The sequence below is a fragment of the Panthera pardus genome, unplaced genomic scaffold (assembly GCF_024362965.1).
Source record: "Panthera pardus isolate Hobbes unplaced genomic scaffold, ASM2436296v1 HiC_scaffold_4, whole genome shotgun sequence".
Taxonomy (NCBI): domain Eukaryota; kingdom Metazoa; phylum Chordata; class Mammalia; order Carnivora; family Felidae; genus Panthera; species Panthera pardus.
Window position 1 is genome coordinate 5206965 of NW_026526969.1, and position 21659 is coordinate 5228623.

The 21659-nt window shown below is 56.4% G+C and overlaps 1 long non-coding RNA gene across 1 annotated transcript in view; it reads right to left on the reverse strand.

The window, feature by feature from the left end:
* LOC109250633 (uncharacterized) overlaps nucleotides 1–20874 on the reverse strand; it is a 546394-nt gene extending 525520 nt beyond the window's left edge. Inside the window, exon 1 of the long non-coding RNA XR_002073117.2 lies at nucleotides 20748–20874. This is a non-coding gene — a long non-coding RNA (uncharacterized LOC109250633). The remainder of the gene's footprint in view (nucleotides 1–20747) is intronic.
* Nucleotides 20875–21659: the final 785 nt, after the last annotated feature.

Here is a 21659-nt window from a genome sequence, read left to right on the forward strand (position 1 = left end):
GAGGGGACGTTTGCGAAAGGGGGAATGCTCTGACAGTAAGGTCTGCAAGCTTCCCAAGACTTGAGCGAGGAGAGTTTTCCTTTCAGAGGAAAGTCCGAAAGAACCCCGCGGGGGGAAGGGGGCGAGGCGACCGGAGAATGCTGGACTCCAAAGCCAGCCTACTCTCAGGAGGGGCCGTCTGCTACCAAGGTTCAGGAGCCTGGGAGGGGAGAAGGTTCGCCAAAGCACTTTGCTCTCATCGGTTCGTGGGGACAGCATTTCAGCTAATCACTTGTGAGGGACAAAAAATGGACATGTGGAAGGTCTGGGTGTGCCCCTGTCACGGGTAAACAACGAGGGCGCCTGTGCGTCTTCTCCAAGGCGTGCGGAGAAGGCCGGCTCTCTGCCCGTCTGGAGGTCTCCTGCAGCAGACCATACAACAATGTGAGTGCGTACCACACGACCCAACTGGACACGTAAACGTTAGTAAGGTGGCGAGTTGCACGTTATGTTTTGCATGTCAAGGAAAAAAATTTTCATTAATTACCCGTGTTCCGGCCCTGAACGACAGCGTTGGTGTAGCAGAAGGCCAGAGCCCTGAAAACTAGTTTGATGGCCATTTTCTAAGATGGTCCCGAAGCTGCCTCGGAAGAAGAGTGTTGTCGGTGTCTCAAGGGAGCAGGTGCATCATCCGGGCCTCGGGGTGTCGGCCATCTACCCGCATCTTGCAGAATTCAAGGTTTGAGGCCCATATGCCAAGACCCTGCCAACCTATACCACGGCCTTCTGCAAACTGCAGAAGAGTGCTCCTTCTCAGGAGACCCAGTCCCATCTACACATAGCCTGGTAAGTGAAGGAAACTTGGTACAAAGAAAACGTTACCCCGTCCTCTGAGTCGAAGCAGGCCTGCATCATGGTGCGTGACTCAGTGGGCAAAACGCACACTGGAATTCAGCCCTCGCCCACCCTTCTGCCAGTTGCCTTTGTTTCAGTGCACAAACCACATAACCGTAGCCGGCGGGCCTGCCCATGCCCTCTCCCAAGCAGCATCTCCGGAGTCTGACCTGCCTCCCCAGGGCCTGTCCACCGAACGAGTAATTTCCTGTGTGGCCTTTCTTGGGTCTCTGCTGACCCTCAGCTGGGCCTTCCTCAATTTCTGGAATTTCCTCCTGCTAAATCCATTGGTTAAAACTGGCCCCCTAGGAGGCACACAACCCCAAGCCCCATCAACTCCATCACTGCCATCCAAACTTAGCTTGTAACGTGTGAAAGAATCATCCAGTATGTTTACGTTTCAGCCTAACCCACAGAAGTTCAAGTACATTTGCTTTTGTAACCAGGCCTGCTCTGTGTTCAGGGCTTTTCCTCCTTGGGGAATAGCCGGGAATGGATGAGGTCGTTTCCCTCCTCCCGGCGGCCCTCCCTCCACACAGTCACCCGGGTTTGTGGGAAAACACCTCATTCCCTAGGGCTCGGAAATTACCTCTTATGTCCTATGACGTACTGATTATCACAGCAACTGAGACCCATTTCCCAGCATGCAACAGGGGAGGGCAATTCTGGCTGGAGTTTATTGCACAGGGATGAAGTCCCCACTCTGGCTGATTCCCCCGACCCGGGATCAGCCTGCTCTTTCAATATCCCATCTCAGTGGAAACGTCATTTTCACGGAGGAAAAGAAAGCCTTGCCCATGTTTTTGAAAGAAGGGGAACAGAAAAAGAAAAGAAAAGAACTTCTAGCATCTGACCTGCCAATGGTTCTGTGGCTCCTCCCCAAAGCGTCTTACAGAAGTTGGCTTGCCCTTTCTGGCTCTTTAAGATTAAACTAGACTTAGTCTGGTAAGAAACGCTGCAGCCCTATCGTGAAAGGGGAGCCACCTCCAAGCCCCCAGGCCCCTGTCCCTGCTCTCACAGGAAGAGGACCGTGTCACTGCCAGGGGTGGGAGATGTCATCGGTGCCGGCAGGTACCGCCGTGGGCTGGGCAGAAAGACGGCTGCCCCACCGAGAGCATCGGCTGCTGTGTCGCATGCTCCCAGGCGGGGTGTCACAGAGAACAGAAGGAGACGACAGGGGAGAGCCCCAACCAGAGAGGACTGTCACATGCAGAATCATCTGAGCCCGTCCCTCCGCCTGTGCCCCCCCGTGTACGACAGAGACACCCACAACACCCCTTCACTTACTCCCTCAGCACACAAAAATGAACATCTACACCTCCTCTGACGCACTTCATTCATTCGTTCGTTCGTTCGTTCGTTCGTTCACTCTTTATGAAGTCCTACTGTGATGGGCTGAATTATGTTCCCGCCCTCGGATTTACAGATTGGATCTCTAACTCCCAGCACCTCAGAGAGGGACCGTATTTGGGGACAGAGTCTTCGCAGAGGTGATTCAGTTAAAATGAGGCCCTCAGGGGGATGCCCTAGGTCAATCTGACTGGTGTCTTTATAAGAAGAGGAAATCCGGGCACACAAAGGGACACCAGGGAGGCACGGACACAGAAGAAAGACCACACACAAGGACACAGGAAGGAGGTGGCCATCTGAAAGCCAAGGGAGAGACCTCAAGAGAAACCAACTGCCACTCCAGCCTCAGAACTGTGGAAAAATAGGTTTCTGTTGTTTAAGCCGCCCAGTCTGCGGTGCTCTATCCTGGCGGCCCGAGCACATTAATGCGTCTACTATGCACGCCCCAGGCACCGTGCGGGGTGCTGAGAAGGAGCGTGAGTCACATTCCTGCTTCAGGGACTGTCCTGAGGACAGCCGCAAGAGCCTCCGTAAGCGGCCCCTGCCTACCCCCGCCCCGCCCCACCCCTGCTGGGGGCTGCCACACCAAGTACCGGGCGCCTACAGTCCCCACACTCAGGAGGCCAGTTCACCTCTGTGGCTCCCAGTCCTGCTCTGCCTGACACGCCCCTCCCGCCCCCTTTACCAGGCTGAGCCCTGCCTTACTTAGGGGCCCCTCCCTGATCTCGTCCCCACCACGCAGGGTGAGCTCTTGCCTCTCCCCTCTGTTCCTATCGTCGTTTCTCTACCATTGCATTCACAATGTTGTATTACGATTATCTCTTTGTGAGCTTGTCTTTTCCACAAAACTGTAGGTTCCTCTGGAACAGGCGTTATGTTGCATTTATAACATGTTCTCAAAATCTAACAGAGTAAATATGTAATAAATAGTGGAGGCAGAGGGATGGATGGATGAATGGACTGACAGACGGACGGATGGATGGATAGCATCACTGATGAGATAGCACCATATACTGTCAAGACATTAAATGCCACTCCTCACTCCATAGACTTTGCAAATATTTACACTCTGAAAAGTAAAACAAAGCTGGACTGTCTGCATTTTTATTCTTAGAACAGAAGAAATAACCATTGCTTGGAGAGTGGATCAGTTTGAATGCTATTGTTTCCAGGGGAAAAAAAAAACAAAAACCTGCCCCCAGTGTCCTTAAACAAGAAGGAGAAGTGATTGCAATAGCTTAAATTTCCAAAGTTAAGATGGGCTTTAGAAATAGTTAATCATGGCTGAACTATTAACTATTAGCAGATCTTTCTCTATGCTTCTCTTGGTGTTGTTTTCCTCTGGGTGTCAGCTTTGTCTTCAGGTTGGCTTCCCTCATGGGTGCAAAGTAGCTGCAACAGTCCCAGACCTCACATCTGTACACCACACCAAAGTAAGAAAGTGTCTTTGTCTCGACATTCCCAGAGAGAATCCCAAGATTCCTTCTGATTTGTCTAGCTTAAGTCCTATGCCAAGACACCCAGAGTCAATTGCAGTGGTCAGAAAGATGGGATTGGTCAGACTGGCTTGGACTGGCTTGGCTCAGGTCATGGGTTCCCCCTGCCGGCACCTGGGAGTGAAGCCAGTTTCCTCAAAATCACATGCATCCCCAAACAGAAATTGGGGCACACTGAATGTTCACTACAGCCAGGACCAGGAGAGGGATGCTGGAGAGGAGATCCCAGAATGGCCAAACGTTGTCCCTCCTAAAAGTAGTACAATTTGAACACAACAGTTAAGGAGAAGGAGAAAGAGAAGAAGGAGAAGAGGAGGAGAAGGAGGGGGGAGGAGGAGGGGAAGGAGGAGGAGGAAGGAGAGGAGGAGAGGAAAGGGAATGGGAAAAGCAATCAGTATGGAAAACAGTACGGAGGGTCCTCAAAAAAATTAAAAATAGGACAATCCAATGATCCAGAAATCCCATTTATGGGGAATTGATCCAAAAGAACTGAAATCAGAATCTCAAAGAGCTGTCTGCGCGCCCATGTTCATTTCAGCATAGTTCACGATGGTCAAGACGTGGGAACGACCTAAGAGTCCGGCAGATGAATGAATTTTAAAGAGCGGGATATACGAACAACGGAGTATCGTGCAGCCTGGAGACAGAACAGAGACCTGCAGTGCGTGACCACATGGACGGACCCGGAGGACATTCAGCACTCACAGAAGGACAAATACCGCGTGACTGCACTCATGTGAGGCATCTAAGATAATCAGAGGGGCCTGGTGGTTGCCATGGTCTTGGGGGACTGGGCACAGGGAGCTCTAGGGATCTGCCAGACCACATCAGGCCTGTACGTACGAGACAGTATTGGACACTTAAAACCTGCTGAGGCTAGATCTCATGTCAAGTGTTCTTAGCAAAACAAAATAAAACTGGATGGCTCAGTCGGTTGAGCGTCTGACTTTGGCTCAGGTCACGATCTCACGGTTCGTGGGTTCAAGCCCCGCGTCAGGCTCTGTGCTGACAGCTCAGAGCCTGGAGCCTGCTTCGGATTCTGTGTCCCCCTCTCTCTCTGCCCCTCCCCTGCTCGTGCTCTCTCTCTGGCAAAAATAAATAAAACATTAAAAAAAGATTTTTTTAATTTAAAAACAGAAAGAAAACCACCAGTTCAGAGTTGGTCTCCCCGGCAGTGACGACAGAAGCACCCCAGGCAGAGGAGACAGCAAAGCGGAGGCATGGAGGCCGGGAGGTCTCCCCGGCAGTGACGACAGAAGCACCCCAGGCAGAGGAGACAGCAAAGCGGAGGCACGGAGGCCGGGAGGAGCAGGTGTATCTGGGGATGGCGAGTTTGGGGAGTCCGGCTCCGGCGGCCCTAGCTCCGGGCACTCCGGGGTGAATTTCAGGGTTGGCGCTCTTCTTAAAGGGGTCAGAGTGAGGAAGGCATAAGTGGTGTGATTTGTGTTCTAGAAAGCTGGCTCTCATGAGTCTGAGGGGGCCCAAGAGGGATAGGAAAAGAGGCCCAGAGCAAATACATGAAAGGCGGGTCCCGCGGGCACAATCTCCATGCTCACAGAAGGCAGCTTGGCCAAGGTCATCCGTGCCCGAGGCTGGCTCAGGGACTGTGGCATCTTTTAAATGGACCAGACGCCCAGAAATGCCTCCACAGTCTGAGCTGGTGGCCTCACCACAAACCGTCGTTCCAGAACCCAGCTGCTGCACAGACGGGACAGTCCTTAAGTCTTCCGCTGGGGTCTGGTCGTGGGAAGCCCAGGGAGGCAGCAGGACCCCTTCCCCCAGTAGCTGCCCCCCAGTTTGAGCCTGGGGTCAGGACCCTCAGATGACATAAGGGTGAGCATTGGTAGTACCCATCCCTTCTGAGGGACCCCCCCCCCCGTGACACGGATGAACCTTGGAGGCAAAAGCTACGTGCCACGTACTGTAGGCTCCTATTTAAACGAAATGTCTGGGGCCACCGGGGTGGCTCAGTGGGTTAACCGTCCGACTTCGGCTCAGGTCACGATCTCGCGGGTCACCCGATCTAACCGGCACTTGCCACAGGTATGAGACCCACAGCCAGCCGGAAGTGACTTGCCCACAGGCGCACAGCGGGGTAGCGGAGAACCAGAGCCACCGTGTGCCTATGCCAGACCGCCCCAGCCAGGACCCCAGGCTTCAGGGAATGAGTGGCTTGTGAAGGGCACCTGGACCCCATCCTGGTTCTGACTGGTTCCTGGATGCCTGAGGGAGCGCGTGCATCAGACCACAATCGCCAGTAAAAACCCGACCCCAGGGGCGCCTGGGTGGCTCAGTCGGTTAAGCGTCCAACTTCGGCTCAGGTCACGATCTCGCGGTCCGTGAGTTCGAGCCCCGCATCGGGCTCTGAGCTGATGGCTCAGAGCCTGGAGCCTGCTTCCCATTCTGTGTCTCCCTCTCTCTCTGCCCCTCCCCCATTCATGCTCTGTCTCTCTCTGTATCAAAAATAAATAAACGTTAAAAAAAATTAAAAAAAAAAAAAACCCAACCCCAGGCAAGGACGAGACTCATGCTTCTTTCCCTTTCCAAGTCTGCTGGACGCTCAGTCCACATGTGCTCCCTCTACACCTTCCATAATCCCTGCTTTCACCTCCTGCGGGCTCCCGTTTGATTTCCAGCCTGCGTGAAGCCAAGGATCCTTTTGGCTGGTCCTGGGGGAGCCCCTCTGGGTGCCCAGACCTGGACTGCCGGCATCAGAAGAGCCACCGGAAACTCTTTGATCAGATCAGAGCGTTAAATGTATGCCTGATATGGGAACACCCACTTCTCTGTCCGTGCCCTTGGAAGTCAGCCAACTCGATGTGCCTGTGACACGGGGCGAGGACCAGGGAGAAGACGCTGTCAGTCAAGGTCCCCGCCCCTGCCACCGCCTCTGGCCATCCAAGACCTCTAACAGGACCTGACAAGCTGGTGTGTAGGGGACGGTGCCGTGACACTGACATCTGTCCATCCATATCCAGCAAGACGGCCCTGAGCACACCCCCAACAGTACCACGGCATCTTACAAGCACAGAGTATTTGCAAGGCGCTTCATCGGTGCTCTGCCCGAAACAGAGTGGAGACTCCCAACCTTTTATCATTGGGAAGGGGCGGCGGGGGGGGGGGGGGGGAATGTGTAACTGGTGAGTGTTTGTAACGTACTTATTTTGTGCAGAGTTCTGCCCTCCAGGAGCCGGTAAGGATAGGACTTTCCACAATCACTCAGAATGTAAGGCAGATGTGTGATCGAGTGACACTTGTCATTAGGGCAGGAAGGAGGCTGCAAGGTGGAAGAGACAGGAAGCCTGGGTCTCTGAGCAGGGGCCCCCTCCCCATCCATCAGTGTCTAAAGGTGCCACAACTCGATGAGCCAGAAGTCTCATGCCAATGACCTTCGGACTGCTGGTCTCCTGGGAAGTGTTATAGATCTGAACCCTGATCCCAGGGAACAGTAGGACAGGATCCCCCTGTCCTGTGGCCTGAGTCACAGAGGGGGATGGAAAGGCACTGCAGTCAGGGAACAGCCTGCCTTCCAACCCTTTCGACTCCCTCCCCAACTGAGAGAGGGGACTTGGGAAAGCGTGTGGGGCTCCAGCTCCTGGGACAGGTACGCACACACCCTGGGCCGGTGAGGGGAAGGCCTTCCTAGCCCGTGGGGTGAACACTGAGCTTCCCCGGGGAATTTGGGCAGGAATGAGTCACGATAGCAACACAGGCAGGGAGCCCAAGGCTGCTGGGTGCACAGTGGGTGCTCAGGAAAGGCTGGCTGTCCCTCGGGATGTCTGTTATTCCACAGTGAGCGGAAGCCATGAATTTGTGATTTATAATAAGAAATCTTCATGTACTTGGTTTCGTCCCCAATTCTGGCACAGAGCTTCTAAAACCCTTGCGATTTTCTGTGATGAGAGCAATACAGGTATCTTTTGCCATGTTAATTCGGTGGCTCTGGGACCACACCTAAGGGTGTGGGCTGGCTGCCGACCAGGGGAGCCAACCTTGCGACTAGAGTTGGAGATTTCAGTCCCCACCCCACCCACCCCGCGGTGGAGAGGGGCTGGAAGTTGAATCAATCGTTGATGGCCAATGATTTTTTTTAATATCATTTATTGTCCAATTGGCTAACATACGGTGAGTGCACTGTGCTCTTCGTTTTGAGGGTAGATTCCCATGGTTCATCGTTTACATACAACACCCAGTGCTCATTCCAACGGGCGCCCTCCTCCATGCCCGTCACCCATTTTTCCCCTCTCCCCCACCCCCCATCAACCCTCAGTTTGTTCTCTGTATTTAACAGTCTCTTACGGTTTGCTCCCTCCCTCTCCCTTTGTACCTATTTTTCCCCTTCCCCTCCCCCATGGCCTTCTGTTAAGTTTCTCAAGTTCCACCTATGAGTGAAAACATATGTTATCTTTCTCTGCCTGACATTTCACTTAGCATAACACCCTCCAGTTCCATCCACGTTGCTGCAAATGGCCAGATTTCATTCGTTCTCATTGCCAAGTAGTATTCCGTTGTATATATAAACCACATCTTCTTTATCCATTCGTCAGTGGGTGGACATTTAGGCTCTTTCCAGCATCTGGCTATTGTTGAAAGTGCTGCTATAAACATTGGAGTACCAGTGCCCCCATGCATCAGCACTCCTGTATCCCTTGGGTAAATTCCTAGCAGTGCTATTGCTGGGTCGTAGGGTAGTTCTATTTTTAATAGTTAATGGCCAATGACTTAAAAAAAATCAATCAATCCTCTGCAGTGAAGCCACCATAAATACCCCAAAGGACAACATTCAGCGCTTCAAGGCTGGTGAGCAAGCACAGATTCAGAGAGGGTGGTGTGCCCGGAGAGGGCGCGGAAGCTTCGAGCTCTTCCTGCGTCCGTCTGGCTGTTTCCGAGTTACATCTTTTTATGATGAACCGGCAATACAGTACGTACAATGCTTCTCTGAGCTCTGGGAACCGCTCTGGAGAGTTAATGGAACCCAAGGAGGGGCTCGTTAGAATCCGCAACCTACAGCCACAGCTCAGAAGCCCGGGTGACAGATCTGGGACGTGTGACCGGCGTCTCCGAGGGGAGAATGTGGCAGTCTTACAGGACTGAGCCCTTAACCTGTGGGATCTGCAGGGAGATGGTGTTGGAATTGAGTCGAATCGTAGGACATCCAGCTAGTCTCTGAGAATTGCTTGCTGGGGGAGGGAGGGGAGGCAGGGGGAGAACCACTCACTGGAATTAGGTGCAGAATCTGAGAAGGCCCTTCACTCCACCACCGCTTACGAGGCAGACCAGGCATCTCCACTCCAGGTGCCCACTCAAGGTTGGCCTCCGTGTGGCCAGCTGAGACGTGGATCCCCACTCCCTGTGAGCTGCCAGTGGATGCCAACTGGGGCCCTGCTGTCACAGTGTGGGTTCTTCAGAGAAGCAGAATCAAGAGGATCTATAGATACGTAGAAAAGGGCTCATCGAGGGGCGCCTGGGTGGCGCAGTCGGTTAAGCGTCCGACTTCAGCCAGGTCACGATCTTGCGGTCCGTGAGTTCGAGCCCCGCGTCAGGCTCTGGGCTGATGGCTCGGAGCCTGGAGCCTGTTTCCGATTCTGTGTCTCCCTCTCTCTCTGCCCCTCCCCCGTTCATGCTCTGTCTCTCTCTGTCCCAAAAATAAAATATAAAAAAAAAAAAAAAAAAGAAAAGGGCTCATCGTGAGGGACTGACTCACGCACTCATGGAGGCTGAGCGGTCCCTGCTCGTCTCTCTGCCTCCCGCCATCTCCGTCTCTCTCCCTCAATCTGTGTGTGCGTGTGTGTGTGTGTTTTACCACCTTTCTCCTTATGCCACTCTTTAACCATCACCCCCCCTTTTACACTCGGGGGTTGGATCCAGCCTGCCGCTTCCTGGGGGCCAGTGACTTCATCTCTCCGCTCCCTCACCTGTAAGGGAGAACAAGAGCTACCCCCAGACCCTGAGACCGACTCCATCACTGTTCCCCAGACAGACCCAGCATGTTCCCGCCTGCCCCTTCCTCCTTCACTGCCAGGAACACCTTGCCTGGAGGAGCACCTCAAGCATCCGTCACGCTCCAAGCCCCCCTGCTTCCTTTTCCTTGCTAAGACTAACTCTCCACCTGAGAGGACACTAGACATCTGTTCATCCCTCTGCTGTCTGTCACCCGCCGAGAAGGTGAACTTTTCACCACGAGGCCTTTGACTGCCCCGTCCCTTGCTGTATCTCTAGCCCTTCAAACAGTGCCGGGCACACAGCGGGCACCCTACCAATCCCTGTGCGATGGTTGAGTCACGTCTGCAAACGCCCATCGGCAGGTGCTCAGTGAAGACAGAGACAGTGGTGACAACAGTAGTGACGAAAATTCAGTGAAAACTCAAGGGCCTGGGGTGGGGGATGTCCCCAGATGACGGCACCTTCCCCGCAAGTGGGTAAGGAGGAAATCTTCTACTCCCTCCCTAGAGCTGGCCCGACTGGGGCCTCAGAGGGAATCATCCCAAAGGCTTGGTGTTCCAAAGGCCCAAGACCAGAGAGCGACATTTGGGAACAAACTGAGTCCTGAGAAGTAGAATCGGTGGGGAACACACACTGGGTTTGCTCCATCTCAGGGTGACAGAGTGCCAGGCTGGAACCATTTGAGGACTCCCCCGGCCGGCCTCCTCGGTCCCCTGGGGCTAGGCCTCCAACACTTCTGGCTCAATACCCCACCCTGTGACGGCCCCAGCTCGGCCTGTGCAGCTGACCCGCGGGGAGGTCACAGAGACTAGTGGAAAGGACTCAATCTCAAAACGGAGAGTCCAGGGGCCCGGCTCTCACCCTGCCTCTGCCAAGCGTCCTCACACGGGCTCTCAAGTCCAGCCAATCACCAGCCACACGCCCCTGTGATGTTTCCTTCTTGCTTTGGCCTCTGCGACATTCATAAATGGGTTTTTTAATTTATTTATTTTGAGAGAGAGAGCGAGAACAAGAGAGCATGAGCAGGGGAGGGGCAGAGAGAGGGAGAGAGAGAATCTCAAGCAGCCTGGAGCTCAAACGCACAAACCGTGAGATCATGACCTGAGCCGAAAACCAGGAGCCAGACGCTTAACCGACTGAGCCGCGCAGGCGCCCCCGGCCTCCGTGACATCCAGATCCGACGTGCAACCCCTTCTCCCTGCCCCCTCCCCCTGGTAAAGCTATGGGACTTGATAGCCTGGATCCCTGCATGCTGCCCTCATTCTTCTCTTCTATTTTTATTTTGCCTTTTGCCTGATTCACCCCTCTCTTATTCTTTATTTTGGTGGGTGGTTTCTATCTTGTAAGCTGCCTGAGCTACTTGCGGAATGAGACGGGGAACAAGCAAACCAGTAAACAAGGAGAGCTCATAGCAACAGCCAGCATTCACCAGCCGTTTGCTGCGAGATGGACACAACACTAAGCCCGTTCTCCTGCGATCATTTACCTCATCTTCCCAAAGCCCGTTACAGCAAACCTACCAGAAGACCTACGATCAAATCCTTTTTTTGTAGATCGAGAAGCAAGACCACAGAGTTTAACCTTGATCGGCCGCCCACGGCCCCCCGGGTGAGACCGTTAGCACACTGCAGATCAGGTCTGGAGAAAACGAATCTGGCTGTGCCCCGTCCTCCACACCGTCCCGTTTGCATGATCTGAGTTGCACGCTAGGGCCCTGCCCCGTCTCACCGACGCCGGGCCCTCTGAGGTACAGCACCCTGTGCGTGCGTGGCCTCCTATCTCCATACGCTGCACCCGCCAGGGCCTCGGAGCCGCCAGGGCAGGTGCCGGACATGGATGGGGACCACTGAGCAGGAGCCGGGGCCCAGGCCTCCCGTACTTCCCACTGGAAGCGAGGTGATCACGGTCCACTCGTCCCAGACACGGACAAGCTCCTAAGCCCCTACGAAAGCGTCAAGTGCCTTCACGTGTCTGATTTCCAGGGCCGACCTCCACTTTTCCCACAGCGCCAGCTTCCCTTCCACGCGGACTGAAGGTCCGTCCGTACGGCAAGTAATCGAATCTGCGTGGGGACTGTGTTTGTGGGTGCCCCGGGCTCCCCACACCCTCCCAGGAGGCCCACCCCCCCATCTTGCACGCATCCACGCTCACGCACGCAGACACACGCAGACAGCACACGTGAACGCACACACGTGCACACACACGTGCACACACACCACCCACATACACGTCCCCCCTTTGACTCCCTCCCTGGAGCTGAACCATCGGGCCACAAAGACTCGGGCACGTAAAAGCTTCTAAATGGTCTGCCAAAACTCGCACGGGGAGCTCAGGCCATATGGAAATCAGATTGAGTCCTGGAACACACGTGGGGAGAAAACACACACAGGTCATGTCTACGCGGTACCAGAGACCGCTCTCACTGGTACATGGAATCCTTAGCTGGAAATCCGTCAGAAAATACACGATGCTGGGCGGAACATTCCAGATATGCTCAAATCCCTGCCGGCTGGTGTGCAGATGTGAGTAGCAGACAAGTCAGCAGGAAGGTGGGCTTCTTTTACTCGGGTGTGGACTGGGGCCGGAGCAGAGACTGAATCAGATCTGGGGGGCGGGGGGAGGGGGTGTCTCTGCTAATCTCCAGACAACTGGCCCCTGTTACAGATGAGGACACTGACTCACAGAGGCCCACTGTCCACCGTCTGCCAGCTTGAGGCAGGCAGGTCAGTCTGGAGCCTCCCCAGAACCCAGGATCCCCATACCTCTGAGGACTTCTGGAATTTTCTTTCAGGCTGAGAGACCCCCGGTGCCCTCCTCACTCTTTTCCTTCCCAGGCTAATCGAGCCTGACACCCACATAAGAGCAGAGAAGAGGCACCCTCTCCGGAGAAGAGCCCTGGGCTGGGTGATCTGCTCCCATCTCGGGCCCTTGGTTTCCCATCTGTAAAATGGGAGGGTTGGACAGGTTCCCTTCCAGCTCTGCTGCCCCCTGACCCTACTCCACCCCACGGAGCCATCACGGCTGTGACACTCACGAAGTCTGCCCTCTGTTGCCTTTATGTCCCCCCTTCTGAGAAATTGTTTCTCTAGCTTCCTCCCATCCCACAGAAAAGCCCGAAGTTCTAGCACTATCCCAGCCTCTTGGTCTTGGGGAAAAGACCGTTAGGAAAAATAGCTCACAAACTCTAAGAAACCAGAGCCCCGGAGCGTCTGGGTGGTTCAGTCAGTTAAGCGTCTGATTTCGGCTCAGGTCATTTCACGGTTTCGTGAGTTCGAGCCCCCCCTCGGGCTCTGTGCACTGACTGCACAGAGCCTGTTTGGGATCCTCTTTCTCTCTCTCTCTCTCTCTCTCTCTCTCTCTCTCTCTCAATGCCCCTCCCCTGCTTGCACTCTCTCTAAGTAAGTAAGTAAGTACATAAATAAGAAACCAGAGCCCAAAGAGGCCCAACATGCTGAGCCCAACAGAGTGACAGGAAACGGTTAAGTCCAACCCCCAAACCTCATCATCTGACTCCCAGCTCAGCACCCTCCCCGAGTCACCTCGGCTGCCTCTGGGGCAGATCCTCACAGGGCTGAGATGGGCACACACTCAGCCTGTCCTCATCCCAGCCCCCTGGGACCATGGGTCTGGCACACGCACCTGTTCCCGAATGTTCACTAAATGAAGAAAACGAGCCCTGTGTGGGAGACACCCCCGTGCACTGACTCGGCCAAGTCTCGGCCAGCCCTCGGCGCCATGCCTGCCCCGGTGGGACCCATGCCTCGTGAACTTAGTCCACCCTCCGGGACACCATCCAGGGCCTCAGCTCACGGCACCACACCCCTCTCCACTCCCGACGGGGGCTACCCTGTCACCATGGGGCACAAGACACTCCAGACCCACACCCTTGTTACCCGTCCTGAGCTTCTCACCCCATCCCCTCTCCCCGCTGCCCCACCACCCTGAGCTGTTGCCCTCACCACCGGGCCTTTGCACAGGCTGTGCCCTCTGCAGGGAGTGCCCTCTCCCCTCCTCTAGAAAGCCGCCAACCCCCAGTGTGAGTTCACTGCTCTTCCCCCATGAGCTCCGGGAGCAATTTGCACTGGGCTCTGAGAGAAAGCATCTTTCATCAGTTTGTTTGTCAGCCACTGGTTCCTCTGGGTCCCTGCAGGACCATGGGCTCCCCTCCTGAGGTCAGTGAGACACCCAGCCTCGGTCCCCACAGCAGCCCCTCCAACCTGCCTCTCTACCTCACTGCTTTTTTCTCCGTGTTTCCCACTCCACTCTGAGACCCCGAGCGAGAGGAACCTGCTCCCCAGTGTCCAGAACACAGCCTGGCCACGAGGTGCCCATCAACCCTGTCGACTATTTTTATTAGAATCGTTATTTTCATATCTCGAAGAAAAAGGAGAGGGACCAGATGCTTCCTTTTCTAGCCGAACACGTTTAGCTCATTTTTCTCCGGTCCATCTCTAGGCTAAGGGAAGGCATTTCCAAACCCGCCCCCAGGGATAAAGGAAAGGTTGTGACCTCAGAAAGAAAGGGTCATCCAAGTCAAATGTTCTATAAGAGGAGAGAAGCAAATCAGGTTATCACCCACACGGGGACAAAAACCAGAAACAGGGCCATCCCCACCCCAAAAGCAGCTGAGGGGATGCCTGGGCGGCTCAGTCAATTAAGCGTCCCACTCGACTTCAGCTCAGGTCACGATCTCGCAGTTTGTGAGTTCAAGCCCCGCATCGGGCTCTGTGCTGACAACTACTGGGAACCTGCTTGGGATTCTCTGTCTCCTCTCTCTCTGCCCCTCCCTGATTCATGTTCTCTCTCTCTCTCTCTCTCTCTCTCTCTCCTGATTCATGTTCTCTCTCTCTCTCTCTCTCTCTCCCTCTCTCTCTCCCAACAGTAAATAAACTTTAAAGAAAAAAAAGGCAGCTGAGAAGGCAGGTCCCCCACTCGTGGACGTGCCTGTCACCCAAAGCCAGACCGGCCATCAGAGCCCTCCCTTTGGTGGAAACGAAACAGACCCCGGGCAATGTTCTCCCAGTGTGGCCAAGCCACAGCTCAAAAGGGATGGCTCCCACCCACGGAGCCGCTTTCCGGACAAAAAGGAAGACCACACCGGGGCACGGAGAACTCCCCGGCAAAGCTAAAGGATTTCCAGGGAGCCGGATGTCTTCCCCAGACGCTGCTTGGGGGTCGGGCAGGCGTGAGCAAGCCTGCTCCTCTGCAGGCAGGGATCTCAGCCCCGGAACCCTGCCAGCCCAGAGCCCTGGCGTCCTCGGGCTGGAACGGGGGCCCTGCTGGCCCTGCGGGGTCCTGCCTGGAACATCTGTTCCGACACAGTGTGAGGCATGTGACCACGAGACCCCTATTAGCGCGAACAGTTCGGCAGGAATGTGCCGTCACCTTCCTATCGCAGCCAAGAGCAGGAGCGCCAGGCCACTGAAAGTCATCGCCAAATATGCTGCCACATTCGCCCGTGCACGTGCGCCTGGAAGGGAGGTAGTTAACGCCCAGTGGGGCAAAAGTGGGCACGTGCTTCCCCTTCCTCTCCCAAGGACTGTCCTCAGAAGCAACAGCCGACAGCCGCTGGGACGCCTGTCCCCTCCGCCCAGCCCTCCCACCCCACATCAAGAACAGGCCTCCACAGGGGCACCTGGGTGGCGCAGTCGGTTAGCGCCCAACTCTTGCTTTCAGCTCAGGTCACGATCTTCCGGGTTCGTGGGTTCGAGCCCCGCATCGGGCTGCGTGCTGACAGTGCGGAGCCTGCTCGGGATTCTCTGTCTCCCTCGCTCTCTCTCTGCCCCTCCCCCACTCACGCTGTCTCCGTCTGCCTCAAAATAAATAAGTAAACTTAAAAAGAACAGGCGTCAGCCATGCTGCACCCCCAGCAGCGGCCACCGCAGCTGCCTCCACAAGCAGGCCCTGCCCTCCCGGCTCCCTCTCTGACTTGTCCCTCTCTTGCTCCCTGGGACCCCACTTTCCACTAAAAAGGAGACCCCTGCTCTCCCGAGCAGCTCTGCACTCACGGGACATTGACTGCGCCCCTGTTGCACACCAGGCACTGTGCTGGGCACCGTGAGGGCCAGGAGCCACAGCATCCAGCCCCCCTCCTCTCTAGGGGCTGGCGGACCCAGGGGAGAGCGGACACGCAGAGAAATGGTGACGAGGAGGCTGGTTACACCCAGTTCATCCTTTCCTGCTAGATTTTCCATCTGGGTAACAAAGCCCGTTGAACATACGCGGCTGGAGCTGAGAGGCTTCTCCAGACCCAGGGTCGGCCTCCCTGCCTCCCTGCCCGCCCCACGTGGCTCCCCCCGGGGGCTGCGATTTAGGGCCCAGAAAGGCCCATGGCATCACCCGATCACCCATTCAGACTCCTCTTCCCAAGGACAATGACATCATTTTGTAGAAATGTCTTTGGGATAAGGAACAGCTAGGGGAGCAGGAACAGACACTCTGCCTCAGTTTTTCCATCTACGAAATGGGTAGATGGTAGCTAATAATCATAACTTCCTGCCCCAAGTTACAAATGAGATCACGCATGACGTATTTAGCCCAGGACCTAGTACGCAGCAAGTGCTCAATAAATATTTATCGTCATCATCTGCCTGTTTGTTCCCCGAGCACACACATGTGCAAACGCACACATACAGCAGTGAATCAGATTGTGCATCCCCATGAGAATCAAGTCTCCACTCTCTCACAGGCCCTGCATAAGCTGGGCCCTGCCATCTCTCTGACTTCATGAGGGGCCACTCCCCCATCAACTGTGCTCCAGCCATGCTGCCCTTCTCACACGCCAGGCTCCCCTCCACCCCAGGACCTTTGCACTTGCTATTCCGTGCGCTTCCCCCAGATGGCCGGCCAGCTTCTCATCCATCAGGTCACAGCCGGCAGAGACTATCTTCCCGCCCACCTGCTTCTCCTCTTCCCTCTCCAGGGCCCCATCCTCATTTTATTCATTTTATTTCCCCTTGGAACAGCCCCACCATCTGAAACATGCCGGTTCATTTACCGGTCTACTTGTCTCGTGCTGCCTCCCCACTTGGCTACCAACCCTTCGGGAGCTGACCCAGTGTCCATCTACACAGCAGGCCCTCCGTAAATGTGGCTGTCTACGCAGACGGACAGGGTGCCGCTGGGCTGCTCTGTCTGGATTAGCAGGGCAGACAGTGAGCCCTTCTAGAACAGAGAGAAACAGGCGCCACCTCCCCATCCTGCCCCTCTGGGCTGAGCTGCTGGAGAGGTGGTGGCGAAGGGGAGGGAGGCGTGAGGGGAAATGGGAGGCCTGGGTCTCCAACACACACACACACACACACACACACACACACACACACACACACACACTGGCTCTGAGAGCCCTGCAATCAGGCGCCTGGGAGCAGAGCCCTTCATGATGCGGTCAGGCAGTGGGCAGAAGGGCTCTGGAGGGGCCATCTCAGCCCCAAGGAGGAGGGTTAAGCCAAAAAAACCACTGCCTCTCCCACTGCCCAGCTGCACAGGGACGCCCCTATCCAGTCCATCACTTATTCTTTCGACCGCGGATGTGCCAGAAAGATCTTCGCCTTCCAAGGCTCCTGTTCCCAGCCGAGGCCCGACGGGTCACTCCAGCCCGCCAAAGCTTCGGGGGTCCCGAACGATCATCGCTCCGCAGACCACGGCGAACTACACCTTGGGCTGTGCCTGTGCCCTGCCCCACGGTCTGCACGTGCAGCCACGTTTAACGCTGCCCCACATCCTGGTGGTGGGGACAGAAGCAAGGGCTGCAGGGACGGGGATGTGGCCGATAGCTGCTGCCCGGCTCAGGGACAGCAGACCCTCGCTCCCGCCCCACCGTGGGACACGGCAGGCGCGCAGGCTGGGGTCTTCCCGGGAGCCGAGCACAGGGAGCCTTCAGACCTTTTCCACGAATCAAGAGAGACACCTGGTGGCTGTCAGGAGCGCCCCCAGTAATCTGCTCAGCCTGCTGGTGACTCAGCCTGGCCTTCTGGTCCTCGGCCCTGGCCCAGCTGCCTCCAGTCCCCAGCCTGCCACCCCCGCCCCTTCCCAGGGGCCAGCTGTCTTCCCGAACAACTTCAGAAGTCCTGCCACACTGGCGGGATCTTAGCTCTGGGACCCCAAACCCCGTGGAGCCCTGGTGTCCTCAAGTGAAAACGGTGGTCCTGCCACAGAGGGCACTCTTACTAGAAGAATGAGGTCAATAAATCTCTTTCTTTTTTTTAAGCTTATTTCTTTCTTTTGAGCGAGCGAAAGAGAGGAAGAACCCCAAGCAGGCTCCGAACTGTCAGTGCAGAGCCAGAGGCAGGGCTCGAACTCACCAACTATGACATCACGACCTGAACCAAAATCAAGAATCAGATGCGCTTAACCAACTGAGCCACCCAGGTGCCCCTAAATAAATATCCTACTAGTAGAATTTCCCCTGCCAGGAACCCCTCAGAAGCCTGGCCCTGAGTCCAGGAGGCCCTGCCCACCCCCGTGACCCCAGGAGGGTCACCTCCCCAGCTCCCTCCCCCAGAAATGCAGCTCCCTGTCATGAAACTCCAGGTTGGGATAGGGCAGGTGCTTGGTTCTTCATGTCTGACTGGACTGGAACATTCTTGACATTTCTCCCAGCATGGCCTGACACCATGAATTTTTTTTTTTTTTTTTTTTTTTTTTAAGAGAATGAAGACTTTTAGTGCACGGACACAAATGCTGGGTCCCGCAGACACTTTTTATTGTTTTAGATTCAGGGTGGGGTTGTTATGTTTATTTATTTATTTAGAGAGAGAGAGAGAGAGAGAGAGAGCACAAGCGGGCCCCACACTGTCAGTGCAGAGGCCAGCTCGGGGCTCGATCTCAGGAACCATGAGATCATGACCTGAGCCGAAATCAAGAGTCGGACGCTTAACCCACTAAGCCATCCAGGCGCCCCAGGCTGGTTTTTTCAATCGTGGCAAAATACACATAACATAAAATGTAGCACCTTAACCATCTTCCAGTGCCTAGTTCAGTGGCATTAATCCATTCGCGCTGTTGTGCCCCCGTAAACACCCTCCGTCCCCAGGACTTTTTCGTCTTCGCAAACAGAAACCCTGTCCGTATTCACCGTTCACCCCCCACCCTCCCTCCTGGTCCCCCCACCCCCACCACTCTGCTTTCTGTCTCCAAGAATTTGACTACTGAAACCGTGAATTAAGTTGCACGCATTCGATGGGGATGGGATCTCTCCAGTCCCTCCCCCAGTCACATTCTGTCCCCAGCACCCGGCACTGCCCACCCGGGAGAACGGTGCACACAACTGGAGGCCCGGTTGTCCCTGCATCTCCCAACCGTTCTTGGAGCCTCTGCAGAGTCAACTGATGACACATCTGGGGAGAACACAGCCGCGCCCTCTCGGAGCCGAGTCTGGAACCAGTGAGGAAACCTCTCACCAGTCATAAAGCAAAACGTTTACGCACTTCCACGATCGTGATGTTGCTGTTCGAAAACATTTGGGGAGCTAGGAGGGCAGGGGTATTTATTTAGTTGGGGAAATGAAGGAGGCTTCCCCGAGGAAGTTTCTTGTGGACCGAACCCTCTGAAAAGAGGAAGAGGGTCGGAAGACAGAGGCAGAACCAAGAGGTATTGGCCTCTCGTTACTGCCGTAGCAAGTTCCTACCAGGGCAATGGCTGAAAACCGTGGGGACCTGTCCCTCCTCCGGTTCTGGAGGTCAGAGGTCCTAAAATCGAGAGGTTAGCGGGGCTGGCTCCTTCTGGAGGCTCTAGAGGAGAACACATTTCCTTGGCATGGCCAGCTTCTAGAGGCTACCTCCACTCCTTGGCTCATGGCGCCTCCTGTGTCTTGAAAGCCAGTTCAGTGTAGCTTCTCTCTCTCTCTCTCTCTCTCTCTACCCCCCCACCCCCACCCCATCATCACATCTCTTACTCTGTCTCCAATAATCCTGTTTCCTTCCTTCCTTATAAAGGACCCCTGTGGCTACTTTGAGCCCACGTGAATGACCCCCTATCCATCCCAGGGAATGTGATAGACACCACGGTGTGGCGAGGTCGCATTTAATCCTCCTGTCACCTTAGAAAGTGAGCCGTGCAGTGGTCACCTCACTTCTCACGTGGACAGAGCACAGGAAGCGGGCACTCAGCGCCGTGCCTGCCCCGTGGTGAGACCTCAGCAGACGGCGGCGGGGAGGGTGATGCAACAGCAAAGGCGGTCCCCCGTTGTAGGTGCGCCCCCTCCTTCCATTCACTAGCCTCCCCCCCAACAGCAGGGGGACGAGCCATCCCCACCCCGACCACTCGCCAGCTTCCTCCCACCCCACAGCCCAGCCCTCTCCTGAGCCTCCAGCCTCCAGATTCCAAGCCCATCATCCCGAACCGGCACCAGCTTCCACTGGAATGTATGGAAACCCAACGAATTCGTGATGCCCCCCTACCCGCTGAATCAGAAACGCGGGGGGTGGAGCCGCACTCCAGGTTTAACAGGCTCTCTGGGCGGTTCTGATGCTGCTCAAATAAGAGGCTGCTTCCTCTTCGGGCCCCTTCTTACCCTCCCGACCCAGAGCTCAGCTGGGCTCCTTCAGGGCCGACCTCTTGTGTCTCCAGTCGTCCACGGTCAGACTCCTCCCGCTCCTGGGCCTCGAGGAAGGCCCTCACCACTGCACCCCACAGGGCCTTTGCACAGACCTCGTAGGGGCAGGCGATGTCCTCCAGCTTCTCTCTGGCCTGGGAGCAGGAGCAAGACCTTGGCCTAGCTAGCACTCTCCCCAGCACTCTGTGCGTGTGTGCATGCGAACGTGTGTGCACGTGTGTGCGTGTGGGAGCGCGTGCACGTGAGCATGGATGCGTGTGCACCTGTATACGTGTGTGTGGTGTGTGCACGTGTGTGTGGTGTGCATGCATGTGCACGCGTCCCCCCCCCCCACACACACACACACACTCCAGGCTGCAAACTGCTCCGGGGCAGGGAGCGAGTCCCAGCAGCGGACCCAAGCAGCGAACAGAGAACGGATGCTAGTCGGCCATACGCTAAGCACAGGCGACGCGAACGAGGCGACCTGGATGTCACCGACCCACTCGTGCGGGATTCCGGGCACGCTCTAGGGACGGAGAAGGGGCACTGACCTTCCTCACCACCGCGGTGGCCTCTTCTTGGGTGGCTTTGGAGGCCACGGCACGGCTGACGGGCGAAGAGGAGGGCGGGCTCCGTCCGTCCTCGGCGCTGGGACGGGGCGGCCACGGGCGCCATCCCGCGCCGGAGCCACGACGCTGCCGCCTGCGAGAGCTGCCCGAGCAGCGAGCGGGCCGGGCTTCTTCGGTGGCGCTCCACCCGTGCTCCACGAGGCCCGAGCGCGTCCACGGAGGGGCGGGGCGGGCCCCAGAGAGGGTGGCCTCCAAGCCCCCACCCGCCCGGGCCTTGCGTCCTCCACAGCATCCCTGCGTGTCCCGGGAACCGGTTCCAGAGCCAGAAGGGGCGCCCCACCGAGCAGGGGCGGCAAGGGCGAAGCCGCCGCGTGTGCTGCCCGGGCCACGCTCCGTGGACCTCCGTCCCCACCCCACCCCTGCAGGGGCTTCTCGGAGGGCCCCAACACGTTCCAGGTGCTTCCGGTTACTGCAGTCCAGTCCCGGCACCGCTCGTCTTCTCTTCTTCCCGCCAAGGGCCTCGAGGCGGGGCCGGAGGGCGCTCTTCTGGGTGCTTCCGCGGCCCTGGCCCCTCTGCCGTGTTCGGGGTGCCAAGAAGGAGCGGTTGCCTTGGTAACGAGCAGCCCCCCGCCGGCGGGTCCCGCTCGGATGTGGTCTTCCTCCTTCGTGGCGGTCCCTGCCAAGGCGGCGCAGGCGTTGGTCAGGACGAGGAACGGCCGCCGCCGCCACCAGGCCCCTCAGCGGCGTCCCCACCCCCCTCCCCCCACCACGCCACGGGCTGGTGCGCATGCGCCGTGAGCACGCGCCGTCCTCCGACCGTCCGGGTGCGGCTCCGGCAGAAGCCAAGAGACGGAGCAGGCACAGCCACCGGGCATTGCCTCGGCCTAGAAGTCA